General features: G+C 40.7%; 1 long non-coding RNA gene across 2 annotated transcripts in view; it reads right to left on the reverse strand.

Annotated features, from left to right (window-relative positions):
* Window positions 1-2,693, reverse strand: part of LOC129697424 (uncharacterized) — a 28,306-nt gene extending 25,613 nt beyond the window's left edge. The window contains exon 1 of one of the 2 annotated variants that reach the window (XR_008723523.1): window positions 2,645-2,693. This is a non-coding gene — a long non-coding RNA (uncharacterized LOC129697424). Of the gene's footprint in view, window positions 1-2,208; window positions 2,583-2,644 lie in introns of those variants that run through there. The other variant, XR_008723522.1, reaches the window with a different exon arrangement.
* Between the last annotated feature and the right edge of the window lie 4,145 nt (window positions 2,694-6,838).

Raw genomic sequence — 6,838 nt, forward strand, 5'->3', positions numbered from 1 at the left:
TATTCAAGCCCTGCCATGATCACCTGTCATCCGATTGATTGAATGAACCTCCAGCATGTTCTGGAATTCTCTCTTGGCATTCCTGATAGCCTTGCAGAGATCATACTTGGTCTTCCTGTACAGTACAGGAACATCTATCTTGAAAGTCTTGGATCTGGACATAACCATATAACCATATAACAATTACAGCACGGAAACAGGCCATCTCGGCCCTACAAGTCCGTGCCGAACAACTTTTTTTCCCTTAGTCCCACCTGCCTGCACTCATACCATAACCCTCCATTCCCTTCTCACCCATATGCCTATCCAATTTATTTTTAAATGATACCAATGAACCTGCCTCCACCACGTCCACTGGAAGCTCATTACACACCGCTACCTCTCTCTGAGTAAAGAAGTTCCCTCTTATATTACCCCTAAACTTCTGCCCCTTAATTGTGAAGTCATGTCCTCTTGTTTGAATCTTCCCTATTCTCAAAGGGAAAAGCTTGTCCACATCAACTCTGTCTATCCCTCTCATCATTTTAAAGACCTCTATCAAGTCCCCCCCTTAACCTTCTGCGCTCCAGAGAATAAAGACCTAACTTATTCAACCTATCTCTGTAACTTAGTTGTTGCAACCCAGGCAACATTTCTAGTAAATCTCCTCTGTACTCTCTCTATTTTGTTGACATCCTTCCTATAATTGGGCGACCAAAATTGTACACCATACTCCAGATTTGGTCTCACCAATGCCTTGTACAATTTTAACATTACATCCCAGCTTCTATACTCAATGCTCTGATTTATAAAGGCTAGCATACCAAAAGCTTTCTTTACCACCCTATCTATATGAGATTCCACCTTCAAGGAACTATGCACTGTTATACCCAGATCCCTCTGTTCAACTGTATTCTTCAATTCCCTACCATTTACCATGTACGTCCTATTTTGATTTGTGTTGCCAAGGTGTAGCACCTCACATTTATCAGCATTAAACTCCATCTGCCATCTTTCAGCCCATTTTTCCAAATGGCCTAAATCACTCTGTAGACTTTGGAAATCCTCTTCATTATCCACAACACATCAGAATATCAGACATCAGAATATTCTGGTTATGATGGCCCGAGAAAGGCATATAACTGGCTTTGCCTCCTGCAGGATGATGCATAACATGTGCTTTTATTATTTCTGTAGCTCTTCGGTCAGCAGTCCATTGCTGACTATGACGATGGTTTTTTTAATTTCCTCTCTTGTGGGAGTTTGTAGTCTTGCTTCGCTTGGCTCCACTGCATCACTGCCCACTCTTCCCAGCAAGTTGTCAACTCATGGCGCTTTCCTCCACCAACCCTTCTCCCTCCAAAGCGTTTTGGAGGCTCATTGCCGCAGCAGCTTTGACATTGGTCCAACACTACCAAGGTTCAGAAGCAGTTCATAGCAGGCAGCTCCATTATTAACCTAAGGCTCAGTTTCAAGTGGATGTCAGGCATTTGCCACCCAATGAATTATTGCAACCGTTTACATTTTTATGGATCTCCGGTTTGGTGAGTATTATCAAACATAGCAGAACAGAGTAGTATCATTAGATCACAGGGGTCCCAGATTTCCAAATGTTCTTGCCTGTTAGCTCTTAGGGCTAACAGAATCAAGGGATATGGGGAGAAAGCAGGAACAGGGTACTGATTTTGGATGATCAGCCATGATCATATTGAATGGTGCTGGCTCGAAGGGCCAAATGTCCTACTCCTGCACGTATTTTCTATGTTTCTATGTTTCTCTGTTTTTGGTGGGCCCCACCATTAAGACAGCATGATATAGACTTGCACTACTGTAATTGCTCTATGTACTTTAATTTTTGCACTATCATAGTCTAGTTTATTTAGAATACTGATGATTCATTATATGTTTATTTCGTTTTATTTTTGTTGCATCTAAAGCTGTAGCAAATAAGAATTTCAATGTTCCGGCTCATATCTGGTGCATAAGACAAATAAACAATCTTGACTTGATATTAATACTTAATACCTACTACATACCTGCTGTGCCTTTATTTAATGTGTGGAAACCTTCCAGCTACTTTTAACACTAGTTCTGTACTTTCATAAATATCAATATCAAATTAAACAGTAGATCAGTAGATCATCAATTTAGTTTAGTTGAGTTTAGAAACAGAATGGAAACAGGCCCTTCGGCCCATCAAGTCCATGCCGACATGCTGACATCAATCACCTGTTCAGTCTAGTTCTATGCCATCCCACTTTTGCAGTACATACAAGGAACTGCAGATGCTTCAATTGTGAGGAAAATATAAAGTGCTGGAGTAACTCGGTGGGTCAAGCAGCGTCTGCAGAGGGAATGGATATGCAAGATTTTGGGTCAAGATCCTTCTTCAAACTGACATTAATCACACATTGTTAATATAAGGATATATCTGAAATATGTTAAATCCCTTGACATTCTAAAGTGAATAGCTTGGCATAGTTTCAATAACCTTTGCATACAAGTGGGACTACTCAGGTTGCTACTGTTCAAAAATTCATTGAAGCTATAGTGTGAGGCCTGATCTTCTGTGATATTCAAAGCATAAAAAATTAATGATGAATAGTAAATAGTTATAACCACAATGAAAACTGTGAGCAATGCGCAGCTAAAAATATATTCTTACTTCATCTTCAGGGGAAAGTTGAGCTCTCCTTAGCTCTTGCATCATCAATCTGATGTTATGTTTTACAGAAAAAAAATAGGAAGAAATCAAAAGATTTATGTAATGAATACATTCTGTTCTGGGCACCATTCAATTTTCAAAACTATGTTAACACATGTAAATTAGGTCAACTGAAGGTGATATCTAATTCTTTGAGATATTATTTCAAAGAATTATCACTGAATTACATATCACTGTTTACATATTCTGTTGTGCTGCAGCAAGTAAGAATTTCTTTGTTCTATCTGGGACATATGACAATAAAACACTCTTGACTTGAATTTTATCGTGACCATTTTTATGTTATAAATATTTTTACAGCCTGGTGTGCCAATTCTCTCTCCCTTCACTGGTTCACCAATAATGCTCCTACAAATGATTTTCCTGCTGCTTAGCTACAATTTTGGTAATCCAATTTTGGCTGGATTAACTTTCAAATTTCATAAGAGGTGTATAATGTTGAGCATCAGTTTGCTTTTACACTGTCCTGTGGTATACCATCTGATTAATGAATTAATTGAATTCCCTATTTCTGCTATATCTGTTTCTGCTGCATTGTTTACTTGGTTGTATGTATGCATGGACATTGGGCATTTGTTGCATCCCCTTTATTCCCATTAACAATATGCATTGAACCTCAACATATATATTCCTTCTCATGCAAAAAATAACTTCAAACTGGCTTACTCTTCATGCTGCCTCTTTTTAACAAGATCAGCTGATCTGACTGAAGTACTCTCCCAATGTATGGCTTTTCGTGAATTATCAGCCTAGATTAGTTTGGTTTAGAAACAGCATGGAACACTTCGGCCCAGCGAGTCTAGGATGACCATTAATCACCCGTTCACACTAGTTCCATGCCATTCCTCTTTCACATCTACTCCCTACACGCAACGGACAATTTACAGAGGCCATCTAACTTACAAACCCACACTTCTTTGGGATGTGGGAGGAAACCGGAACAACTGGAGGTCAAAGGGAGAACATGCAAACTACGCACGGACAACACCCGAGACTACTGTTTGTCGTCTACAACAATGATTTGGATGAGAACATACAAGGCAAGATTAGCAAATGTGCAGGTTATACAAAAGTTTTGCAGATCATGAAGATGGTTGTGAAAAATTGCAGCAGGATCTTAATCAATTGGCCAAGTGGCTGAAGAATGGTTGATGTCATTTAATGCGGAAAAATGTGAGGTGTTGCATTTTGGGAAGGCTAACATGGGCAGGACCTACACAGTGAATGATAGGGCTCTGATGGTAGTGTTGTAGAGCAGAGGGATCTAGGTGTGCAGGTGCATAGCTCCCTGAAGGTGGAGTCACGGGTAGATCAGGTGGCCAAAAAGGTTTTTGGCACATTGACTTTCATCAACCAGAGTATTGAGTATAGAAGTTAGGAACTCATATTGTAGTTGTACAAGACATTGGTGAGGCCACATTTAGAGTATTGTTTTCAGTTCTGGGCACCATGTTATAGGAAAGATGTTGTCAGGTTGAAAAGGGTACAGAGAAGATTTACGAGGATGTTACCAGGACTAGAGGGTTTGAGCTATAGGCAGACCTATCAATTATAGAGGTAAGTAAGTAAGTAAGTAAGTAAGTAAGTAAGTAAGCAAGCAAGCAAGCAAGCAAGCAAGCAAGCAAGCAAGCAAGCAAGCAAGCAAGTAAGTAAGTAAGTAAGTAAGTAAGTAAGTAAGTAAGTAAGTTTATTGGCAAAGAATTCACATACAAGGAATTTGCCTTGGTGCTCCACCCACAAGTAACATGACATACAGTGACAGTTGCAAATGACTCAGAAAACACTAAACATTAATAATAATAAAACATTAATGATAAAACACCATTGATCAAGCATGTGAACCAACAAAATACCAGATCAAAGGGAGCCTACAGATTTTTGAGCAACAACTTGTGGATAAAAACTTTTAATGTCTGGCTGTGGCAGCTTTGACAGTCCGGAGTCGCCTTCCAGAGGGAAGTGATTCAAAGAGTTTGTGGCCAGGGTGAGAGGGGTTAAAGATGAGCTTGCCCGCTCGCTTCCTGGCCCTTTCAGTGTACTTTTCATCAATGGAGGGAAGGTTGCAGCCAATAACCTTCTCTGCTGATCAGACGATTCTCTCAGCCACCAAGTTTTTATCCACAAGTAGTTGCTCAAAAATCTGTAGGCTCCCTTTGATCTGGTATTTTGTTGGTTCACATGCTTGATCAATGGTGTTTTATCATTAATGTTTTATTATTATTAATGTTTAGTGTTTTCTGAGTCATTTGCAACTGTCACTGTATGTCATGATACTTGTGGGTGGAGCACCAAGGCAAATTCTTTGTATGTGAATACTTGGCCAATAAACTTATTCAATCATTCATTCATTCATTCATTCAATCATTCATTCATTCATACATAGCTATGAATCTATGAATCTAAAATTCTGTCAAATCTAAGATATTCAATATTATATGAATAACCATAACATACATAATATTCCTATGCTATACATGACAGACTAAATAAGCATGAATGAACTAGAGAAAATCTATTTTAAATATCAAATTATTGTAATCAGCGTGGTTAAATTAAAATATGTGCTTTTTAACATTCAAATTGCTTATAGAACTCACAATTTAACGTTTTTTGAAATGAGTACGAGAAACATGGGAGAATATTTTTTAACAAACATCATTAGGTTTATGTTTAGGTTTATTATTGTCATGTTATTCAAAGTACAGTGAAAAGCTTTGTTTTGCATGCTATCCAATCAAATCAAATCTATACATGTGTCACAGTCTGCCCTCTCCTCATTCTCATCCACTTCACCTCCCGGTACTTTTCCACCGGTCCCTCCTTCTCCTCACCTGCCTGGCTGCCACTCCCCTCTCATCAGCCCAACTCTCCTCACCTGTTGCACTCAGTTGCCTCTGATCACCTATTAACCCGGTATATAGACTCTCCTCACCGTTCACACAGTGCCAGATTGTTCTCAGCATGCATGCAAGACTCTCCAGCGATTTCCCGACTGCCTACACGGATTCGAACCTGCCTGCCCCTGACCATTTCGTCCTGTCGTCTTCCCGGATAGCACCTCAGTCTTCTGTCCCCGACCTCCTGGTTTCTGTCTGCCTCTCTCCTGGGCTGTTTGGTGTATCCCTGCAACGGCTCCTCGACTTCCTGCCTGACTTCGACTCTCCTTTTTAGTCTGTCCCTCGCTGGTTTGTTTGCATTGTGTGTTGGATCTCCTGGTTACCGGACCTTCCGCTACCCCGACTACGTCTCCTGCCTGCCCCTCTTCGGAACCCTCGCTCAATCCTGAGCCTCTGTGTGAGTACGGTGTACCCATTCCTGTGTTACTACTCTGTGTTACAGTATCGTAATAAGGTTCATTACCAATTATACCTGCCTGATTCTGTGCTGCTATTGGGTCCAAGCTATACCCGTTACAACATGAATGCAATCAAGCCAAATTATAATAGGGAAAACACAGAGTGCAAAATCTAGATCTCAGCATTGTAGTACACCAGTTCCAGAGACAAGGTCCATTGTCTGCATTGGGGTAGAGGTGAATCGGATAGTACCATAGTTTATGGAAGGATCATTCAGAAGCTTTGTACAGAGGGGGAAAGCTGTTCCTGAGCCTGGTGGTGCATACTTTCAAGCAATTTTTATCGTTTGCTTAACTGGAGAGGGGAGAAGAATGACCAGGTGGGCCAAGTCATTGATTTAGTTGTCAGCTTTTCCGAGGCAATCTGAAGTATAAATAGAGTCTGTGGTGGGGAATCTGATCTATGCAATGGACTGGGCTACATCCACAACTCCCTGTAATTTCAGTAGGAAAGAACTGCAGATGTTGGTTTAAATTGAAGGTAGACACAAAATGCTGGAGTAACTCAGCGGGACAGGTAGCATCTCAGGAGAGAAGGAATGGGTGACATTTCGGGTCGAGACCCATCTTCAGATCTGAAACGTCACCCATCAGACGTTTCAGATCTGAAGATGGGTCTCGACCCGAAATGTCACCCATTCCTTCTCTCCTGAGATGCTGCCTGTCCCGCTGAGTTACTCCAGCATTTTGTGTCTACCTCCCTGTAATTTCATGTGGTCTGGGACAGCGCTGGTCCCAAATCAAGCTGTGGTGCAACCCGACAGTATGTTTTCTATGGT

The sequence above is a fragment of the Leucoraja erinacea genome, chromosome 5 (assembly GCF_028641065.1).
Source record: "Leucoraja erinacea ecotype New England chromosome 5, Leri_hhj_1, whole genome shotgun sequence".
Taxonomy (NCBI): Eukaryota; Metazoa; Chordata; class Chondrichthyes; order Rajiformes; family Rajidae; genus Leucoraja; species Leucoraja erinaceus.